The sequence below is a fragment of the Podarcis muralis genome, chromosome 13 (assembly GCF_964188315.1).
Source record: "Podarcis muralis chromosome 13, rPodMur119.hap1.1, whole genome shotgun sequence".
In the NCBI taxonomy this organism is placed as follows: Eukaryota; Metazoa; Chordata; class Lepidosauria; order Squamata; family Lacertidae; genus Podarcis; species Podarcis muralis.
In genome coordinates, this window is record NC_135667.1 from 51,436,405 (window position 1) to 51,446,526 (window position 10,122).

Sequence of the window (10,122 nt, forward strand, 5' to 3'; positions counted from 1 at the left end):
CAAAGGCACAGGTGTTACAAAATCCTTTTTTCATGTGTGTGTGTGTGTGTATATATATCCCAGTGACTGACACAGATACAGTAGTCACTGGGTTATATATCTCCGAACAAAAGAGAAGTGGCTGTTCAGAAAATTCACCTGACCAAGAGACATTATAGAAGTAGCTGAAGGTAGAATTGGTTGGGCCCTTCTGAGCTCCGAGGTTGTGAGCAGGTGCCTGAACAGGCCACCCTCACTCCAGACACTACAGAACCATAGATGTTTCCTTTTTTAAAAAAAGGGAAATTCCCTTATTCCGAATAGGATTCCTCGCACAAAAAGGGGAAAGTTGACAGCTATGTGCAGAACTCAGACAGCCTGGTCTGGCTGATAGCATCAGTCATTCATATCTACACAGACAGAAATCAATAAATTTACAGTGGTACCTCGCAAGACGAATGCCTCGCAAGACAAAAAACTCGCTAGACGAAAGGGTTTTTTGAGCTGCTTCGCAAGACGATTTCCCCTATGGGCTTGCTTCGCAAGACGGAAACGTCTTGCAAGTTTGTTTCCTTTTTCTTAACACCGTTAATACAGTTGCGACTTGACTTCGAGGAGCAACTTATAGAACGCGGTGTGGTAGCCTTTTTTGAGGTTTTTAAAGACTTTGGTGATTTTTGAAGCTTTTCCAAAACTTTTCCGAAACCGTGCTTCGCAAGACGAAAAAAATCGCAAGGCGACAAAACTCGCGGAACGAATTAATTTCGTCTTGCGAGGCACCACTGTATGTCCCAGCATGCACCGTCTGTTAGTGGCTACCCTGGTTTTTCTTGTGAAAGTTCAGTTTGGTGGCAGACCTGCTTGATTAAGCAAACAACCCCCCCCCCCAACAAAAACCATTATCTTGGGGTGGTGGAAGTAATAGTAGCCCATTTTTCCATAGCTGTGATTTGGACAATATCATATCCACTCGCAAACAAAAGATAGCAGCAAAAATTGCTGCGATCTTTCTTTTTGTGTTTTATTTTAATTTGAAGTTTAAGAAAATATTTAGAATATGCTTGATATCATCATTAGAATTTATATACTTCCCTATACCTGGAGGTCTCAGGGCAGTTCATAGAACAAAATCCAAATATAAAACCACAAAATATATTATCAAAATAAAAACAGCAACCCAATAACTCAGCGTTAAGCCAAGTTCCATGGTTCTAATCCATTGGGATTAGAACAGCTCAGTGAATAGGCATAAGGTAGGCACATAAAATTAACACAATCTTGGGACCAGTGTGAAAGTATACTCACAGCATTTTCTTTATATGGAGAAGAGGAAACTGGCCCTGCCAGTTTGATTGGCTGCTGTCCATCATGTCACCAAGAAACCTCTCCCCACAGCAGAGGATCTAAATTTCACTGTAATCCCAAGAGAAACCCCTGTAAATGTTGTTGTTTCAATATTGCAGATAGGTGTCTACGGCTGAGAATGGGCTTATGAAGGTCTCCAAGTGAGCTTCATATCTGAGCAAATGTTTGAATGCTGGGCTCCCTGTTCCAAATCCATCACTCTGTCTCTTTTAAGATGGATTGTTTGTCCTTTTCCAAAGCATCATGAAACAATATCAGCACAGAAGCCGCCACCGTTCCCTTCAGTATTTTTTCTCTTACTTCTGTGCCTCCTTTCTCCTCTTCCCTCTTTAATCACTTCTCCCCCAGGGAAATCTTCCAATTCTGGCACACTAGAAAGGAAACATTTGACCCGGATCCCCTCCAATTGGGTCCCTCAAATAATTGCATGCTGCAATTCTGCCATGAAAAGACAGTGTGCTAGTGAAAAACTTTTGGGAAATGATATATAATGAGATGAAAAAGATGTTGAAATAAACATTTACTAAAAAAAAACCCCAGAAGCATTTTTACTTGGCATTGTAGGGGAGGATATTAACAGACAGGATTGTAAGTTGTTTTTATATGCAACAACAGCAGCAATTGTAATAAACAGATTATGCTAGTAGGATTGCAAGAAGTTCTGTAAGGAGGACTTTGTGAAATATTGCAAGGAAGACTATGAAGAGAATTATTAGTTAATGACAATTAAAAGTAATAGAGAAATTAACAAATGCAGAATAAGTGATAAAGAATGGAGAATCTTCAGAGGTTGTTGACGTAAGTCTAAAATATTGTATAAGATAAGAAGTTATGTTAAATGATTGTTGAAAAATGATATGTGTGTGTGTGTGTGTGTGTGTGTGTGTGTGTATATGAGAAAGACAGTGTGCTGGCCCAATCCATTTTCCTCTCCCATTTCTGGTGTGCAGATGAAAGACGTAACCCTGAGAGGTCACGTACTAAAGGAACAGTCACTGTAACTTACTTAATTACTTACTTCGCCAAACCTTTATTAGGCATAACAAATACAGACCATCATAAAGTTCCATTAGGCTGTTCCCTCTACAGACATAGGAGGAATGGCAGCATTCCAGATTTGGGATGAAGCTGAGGATATGCAGTACTGTATAACTCTGCCATCAGTTGCTGCCATAGAATTTACTGGGGCAAGAAAGTCTTAAAATATTTTGAATTGCTGCTCAGAACTTCATCAAAGCTGCTCAGAACTTCATCAAATAAGTGCTGGAGATGCAAAGAGGTGGAGGGAACATTCTTTCATATGTGGAAGACTTATAAAAGGGTAAAAGAGTACTGGGAAATGATCCATAATGAATTGGGAAAAAAAATGTTTCAAATACTTTCCCAAAAACAACAACCCAGAGTCCTTTCTGTTGAGGATAATTCAGACGGAAATTCTCAGGTGTCAAAAAAGTTTATTTATGTATGCCACTACTGCGGCCCATGTTTTGTTAGCCCCAAAATGGAAAATGAACGAGGTCCCAACTAAAGAAGACTGCCAACTTAAACTGATGGAATATGCACAGCTTGCAGACCTAACATATTGAATAAGAGAACAAGAAGAACATACGTTTAAAGAAGATTGGAAAATGCTTATTGAATATATGGAGGAAAATTATGTGTATTTGAAAACGTGGGCAGCATTAAGATAAATTCAACAGTGTAAATAGGTTTTGATGGATGTAACAATGGAATATTGAATGGTTTAGTTTATATAAAATATGCAAGGATTTATGTTATGCAAGATGAACCATGGAAAGAGAAGAAGGGAAATCATTGATATTTTAAGGCTGTTTAAATGAATATTCTAAAATGTAAAACCAAAAATTTAATAAAATTTTTAGAAAATAAAAAAGAACTTCATCAAAGGTGCTGGAATAAAGTACATGAGCCATTTTCATCAAAATTTGTAAGAAGAGTAGAAGACTACTCTTGACATGTATCAAATTTCAGCATTTTAATATGAACAAGTTATAGCTGCTCATCAAAATTAGCCAGCCAGCACTACCACACCATCTCTCAAGCTGGTAGGGTGTCCTAACCAATCCTTTGCACGGCAGGAACCAACCCTTAGGGTCTCGATTCTTATGAGACTCTAAAGCCAGACCTTAGGTCTTAAGAACAAGAGGTCCATCTCTTTGCTCTCTGCTAGCACACCCGCTTGCCCTGCCCCACAGGCTAGGTGGAAGGGCTACCCATGTTCTTGGATCAGAGTTTTCATCCTTGAAAACAGATTTTTTTGCCAATGCAATAGTCAATGATCCGTTGGCCAACTGCTGTCAAAACAAGAAGAGATAAATAGCTTTTGAGCAGATGTACATTAGAGGAGAGCTGGACACAGAAAGCGAGAAGAAGCCAGAGCATATGGTTTCAGCCTGTATCCAGAAATATGGAAATCATATTAAATATTATCCAATGTACTAAGAAACAAGCTATTATCACAGAAAACACATCTGAGAACCCAACCAAAAATATTGGAAGGCGATTGAGGAGCTAAAGTTGCAGTGGTTGTAGCTGTAATTTGAAGAGATTGCCTTTCCCCAATTTATGTATTCATTATTTAAAGCACTTTCACTGCATTCTCCAGCTTACAGATAAATAAAAATGACAACACACTCTTTGCCCTCAACCATCTAATCAAAAAGACATGAAACAAAGGGGGAAAGGGAAGGAGAGAAAGGAGGCGAAAGCAATCTTAGGCACTAGTTCTTAAAGTGACAGTTCTTGGAATGACCAGCCGAGATGGAAACAGTTCTGGTTGCCTGATGGAATGACAGCTGTTGGAGACAGCTGAGGGACAGCCAAAAGCACCAGAACCAAGGGCCTGGTCTTCTTTCTTTTCCTCCCTCTGCTGCAGCCTGATGGAATGGCTGTCACTGGTTCAGCGGCGTAGCGTGGGTTGTCAGCACCCGGGGCAAGGGAAGTAATTTGCGCCCCCTAACCCCTAACCTGCCGCCGCTGCAAGCTTCTTCTTGCTGCTGCCTGGGCTGGGGTATTTACAGTAAGGTAGCCACGGCAGTGGCGGCGGGTCCGTGTCAGGTGATCTGAGGCGAGTTGCCGCTGGCGCTGCCGCCCAAACGACGCCGCTTGCCCAGAGGAGGAGGAGGGCAGAGAGGAAAATGCAACATGGCCCAGCAGCTGCAGCAGCGGCGGCGGCGGTGGGGCTGTGAGGAGGGGCTGCCTGGCGTGCTCTCCGCGGCCCTGATGCACGGGGACCGCGGCGAGCACTGAGAGCCGCTGCCAGCTCGTCGGTTCTGCGAGACATGGGGCTCTGCTACAGCTTGCGCCCGAGGCTCTTCGGCGACTCTGGAGGCGGCGAGCGCGCCCCCCCCCAGATTTTGCTCCCGGTGCGCCCGGCCCCCCTGCACCCCCCACGCTACGCCACTGCACTGGTTAACAGATTGTGACGGAGAGCCAAAAGCTCTGTCTGTCACCACAGCCAATGGAATGGGTCTCCTTACATTTCAATATTTTCTGAGGAGGCCATGCTCTGGATCTGCACACCCACTCACAGAGATTGAAATGAAATCTGCTCAAATGGGATACATTTTTGGCCAGGGCATGTATATATTATGGAATACAGGAAGTCCATGGGCTTAGATATCTGGCAATACAGTGGTACCTCGGGTTACATACACTTCAGGTTACAGACTCCGCCAACCCTGAAATAGTGCTTCAGGTTAAGAACTTTGCTTCAGGATAAGAACAAAAACCGAGCTCCGGCGGCGCGGTGGCAGCAGGAGGCCCCATTAGCTAAAGCGGTGCTTCAGGTTAAGAACAGTTTCAGGTTAAGAACGGACCTCTAGAACGAATTAAGTACTTAACCTGAGGTACTACTGTACTTGAAAAAATAAACAAGGGGTTTTTGTTCTGTTCCAAGTTCAGGAAGCTAACCATCGTCTTTTGGTGAGAAGGGGGGCTGGGTTTAACCTCTGTCCTTCTAAACTTTTGTGTGTTTGATTTGATGGAGTTTGGGTTTTGTTTTGTTTTGTTTTGTTTTTTTACAATACTAAATAAATTAGTACCTTTGAAGGTGACCCAGAAACTACAATTAATCCAGAATGCAGCAGCTAGACTGGTGACTGGGAGCAGATGCCAAGACCATATAACACCGGTCCTTAAAGACCTACATTGACTCCCAGTACATTTCCGAGCACAATTCAAAGTGTTGGTGCTGATCTTTAAAGCCCTAAACAGCCTTGGCCCAGTATACCTGAAGGAGCATCTCCATCCCCATTGTTCAGCCCAGACACTGAGGTCCAGCGCTGAGGGCCTTCTGGTGGTTCCCTCACTGTGAGAAGTGAGGTTACAGGGAACCAGGCAGAGGGCCTTCTTGGTAGTGGCACCCACCCTATGGAACGCCCTCTCATCAGATGTCAAGGAAATGAAAAACTATCTGACTTTTAGAAGACATCTGAAGGCAGCTCTGTTTAGGGAAGTTTTTAATTTTTGATATTTTATCATGTTTTTAATATTCTTTTGGGAGCCACCCAGAGTGACTGGGGAAGCCCAGCCAGATGGGTGGGGTATAAATATATTATTATTATTATTATTATTATTGGAAGATTTTATTGTTTTATTGCCATGAACAGCCATGAATGCTTGCATAGTGGGGAGACATAAATGGTAAATGTGGTAAATGGCTTTTAAAATTGATTTAAGTTTCCAAACAACTTGTGATACAGTATGGGAGTGTGAGGGAGGTGATTCATGCAAAGGGAATAAAGTGGTGGGGGGCGGGGACTAACCCACTGGTCTTGTGCAAGCTTAAGTCTACAGTTCTAGCCCCACTTACCTGAGCCCTTGCCCCATTGATTCAATAGGACTTCCTTCTGAGTAGACATTATTAGGATTGTTCTATTAGGTAAGGTTTTGCAGCTTAGACTTTGGCCGGGTGCAAATGACAAAGACTGTGGGCAGGTTTTGCCCCTTTGCCAAAGAGAAGGAACCTCGTACTTGAGGAGAGGGGTGCCAACTGAAAAACAACAACATGGGGGGGGGCAGGTAAGCCCTACCCTACATAACTGATCACAAGATACTGCACACACACACCATTTGAATGGCAATGCCCATCATTTTTTGGTTGGACTGCTTCCTCAAATATTTTATGGGAGGCTGAAGGGACCTCAGCCTAAGGTTACCAGACATCCCCGTTTCCCGGGGACAGTCCCCGGATTTACAAACCAGTCCCCATACAAAATCCATTGAAATTGAAAAGTGTCCCCAGATTCATTGAAAAAATTCTGGTAACCTTTCCTCAGCCCCTAGAATTTGGCTCCTATGCTTGGGAATTTGACTCAAGCGGAATCTTGAAATCAGCAGAATAATCAAGAATGGGTAACAGAAGGCTGGCAATTGGAATGGAAAAGGGAAGGGTCAGAAAGAAAAGCTCAGAATTTAAGGAGTAGCTGGATTTTAAGTCCCAGTACAAATGATACAGGATCCCACTCATTGCAGCATTTTAAGCAAATTTCCCTAGGGTGGGTGCTTTCACCGAGTTTCATGTAAAGCAAAATTTCATGGTGAATATGGATGTTTCTGCTTGGGCATAGCATAAAAAGGAATTTCCAGGGAAGCAGGAAATGTTTGGATAAGATTGGGGACATTTTTTGTTTGGTGTGTGTGTGGCGAGGGGGTTCCTGCTTCTTTGTGAATGTCTCACACATGGGTGCCCTTCACTCGACGACTACAAAATCAATTGATAAACTACATATGCAAGGCACAGAGAGAAGAACATCAACGGTAGACGTTTCATTTCACCTCACCTCACCTCAAATCAATGATTTTCGATACCGTCAGCTCACACATTCAGCAGCTAACCATTAAGGGTATAGTTTTCAAGTGATGCATAGGAAAACCAGGAAAAGAAAAGGGCCAACGGGGGAATGGCGGGAAAAGTCATCTAATTTACTAATTTAGACCCACTACATGGTAGGGTAGGGAAACAGCAGGGATAGCCAGATGGACTACAGCATCCTTAACCACTGACCATGATAGCTGAGGCTGATAGGAGCTGTAGTTCAATCATCCCTACCACCAATTTTCACATATACACACTTGAACCCAGCAGAGTGCTAGAGGGGGCACCAGGTCAAGTATATGCAGTCATGATAGACCCCCTCTCCCCCAGATCTTGCCTGTTGCTGTGCAGAAAAACCCGGTGGACAAAGCTAAGAGAGATTAATCCTGCTTCCAGCTTCATTTAACCAGGTCTTTGTAATACAGGCTTCCTCAAACTCGGCCCCCTAGACGTTTTTGGCCTCCTCCTCCTCCTCCTCCTCCTCCTCCTTCCTCTGCGATAATTCGTAGCCAAGTAAGATTGTCTTCTATAAACACGGTTTTAACAATGAGTCCATAAGTGACTGTGGAGGCCAATTCTGGATCCACACTTCCTTCCACAGTGGGGACATTGGTTTCCAGGTGGGAGTTGATCACAGTGAGGGTTTGCCAAGCGTGTCTTCCTCTTAGCACGTTTCTCCCTTGCGTCCTGAGTTCGAGTGTTTTCAAAGCCCATGACACCTTTGGTAAAGGCTGTTCTCCAACTGGAGCGCTCACAGGCCAGTGTTTCCCAGTTGTCAGTGTTTATACTACATTTTTTTAGATTTGCTTTGAGAGAGTCTTCAAACCTCTTTTGTTGACCACCAGCATTACGCTTTCCACTTTTAAGTTCGGAATAGAGTACAGTGGTGCCTCGCAAGACGAAATTAATTCGTTCCGCGAGTTTTTTCGTCTTGCGATTTTTTCGTCTTGCAAAGCACAGTTTCGGAAAAGTTTTGGAAAAGCTTCAAAAATCACCAAAGTCTTCAAAAACCTCAAAAAAGGCTACCACACCGCGTGCTATGAGTTGCTCCTCGAAGTCAAGTCGCAACTGTATTAAGAAAAAGGAAACAAACTTGCAAGACGTTTTCGTCTTGCGAAGCAAGCCCATAGGGAAAATCGTCTTGCGAAGCAACTCAAAAAACCAAAAACCCTTTCGTCTTGCGAGTTTTTTGTCTTGCGAGGCATTCATCTTGCGAGGTACCACTGTACGTAGTTGCTTTGGAAGACGATCATCAGGCATCCGCACAACATTGCCAGTCCAACGAAGTTGATGTTGAAGAACCATTGCTTCAACACTGGTGATCTTTGCTTCTTCCAGTACACTGATATTAGTTTGCCTGTCTTCCCAAGTGATGTGTAAAATTTTTCGGAGACACCGTTGATGGAATCTTTCAAGGAGTTGGCATTTATAAGTGGTCCATGTTTCACAAGCATATAGTAATGTTGGTAGTACAATAGCTACTCCCATGATTCCTAGCTAGCAGGAACAGTGGTCAGGGATGATGGGAATTGTAGTCTCAAAACATCTGGAGGACCGAGTTTGAGGAAGCCTGTTGTAATAGAATGCTGCTGACAGTCTGTTTTGCTGCCAGGGAGCATGGCTGTCAAATGACAACTCCCATAAGCCCCAGTCTGGGAGTCCTGGGCACTGAGCTTCAACAGCCATGATTACATTATGCCATTGCACTAGCAGCAATGATATACAGTGGTGCCTCGCAAGACGAAATTAATTCATTCCGCGAGTTTTGTCGTCTTGCGATTTTTTTCGTCTTGCGAAGCACGGTGTCAGGAAAGTTTTGGAAAAGCTTCAAAAATCACCAAAGTCTTCAAAAACCTCAAAAAAGGCTACCACAAAAAAGGCTATGAGTTGCTCCTCGAAGTCAAGTCGCAACTGTATTAACGGTGTTAAGAAAAAGGAAACAAACTTGCAAGACGTTTCCGTCTTGCAAAGCAAGCCCATAGGGAAAATCGTCTTGCGAAGCAGCTCAAAAAACAAAAAACCCTTTCGTCTTGCGAGTTTTCCGTCTTGTGAGGCATTCGTCTTGCGAGGTACCACTGTGTCATTTTTGGAAAGAAGCATGGAAAACGGAGAAACAGCACATTGGGCCACATTGGTCTTTGAAGGAAACACTGCCAGCACCAGTTCTTTCCCCTTCCTGACCCCCAAGGTCCGCTTTTTCCTGATCAGGATGAATTTGAAAGAGGGGAAGGGAGTGTTGTTTCAGACACTCAGCTTTTTCCTCTTCCCAGGGGTTTCCGGTGTTCCTTTTCAGGTTGAGCGGCTTTCCCTCTGACACATCCTTAGTGTGTCACATCTACTACTGTAACATTATTTTTTTAATGACAGAACAATATTTTTACACAGGTTTCATCTGAAATGTGTATTTGCACCCTCATTTCACTGAAAACCTTGAGTGCTGTTCCAAAGTCTATTATTATGTTGTCCTATTATTGTTTTTTTCCCTTGTTATTTACTTAATAGTAGGTTTCAGGCGATGCAACCTTTTATTTGATCAAACAGAAAATGGAGCATCAATAAGATTGCTACCATCAATAGGATACAATTAACCAAGTGACGATTTAATGAAAGAATAATGTCAGAGGAACTATGTTGGGGAGAGCTATTTTAAGACCTTGAGACAATTTTATGTAAAGAGCATATGCACGAGACAGTGATTCCATTAGCATAGTGCTTAGCAGTTGACAACATCCCCAATTTTCTTCCCCTTTTCTCTATTTTTATGCTTAAATGATCATGCAGGGTAAATGATGTGGAAGAGAGAAGTGTTTTGTTCCTTTGCTTTTTGAGGAATGTTACATTCCTCAGCCTGTTCCTCCAGTCTTGCTGCTGTCCATCATCAGAATAATGCAATCCATATTTCCCCCTCCCCATCATTACACTGGACATGATCTCTCCTC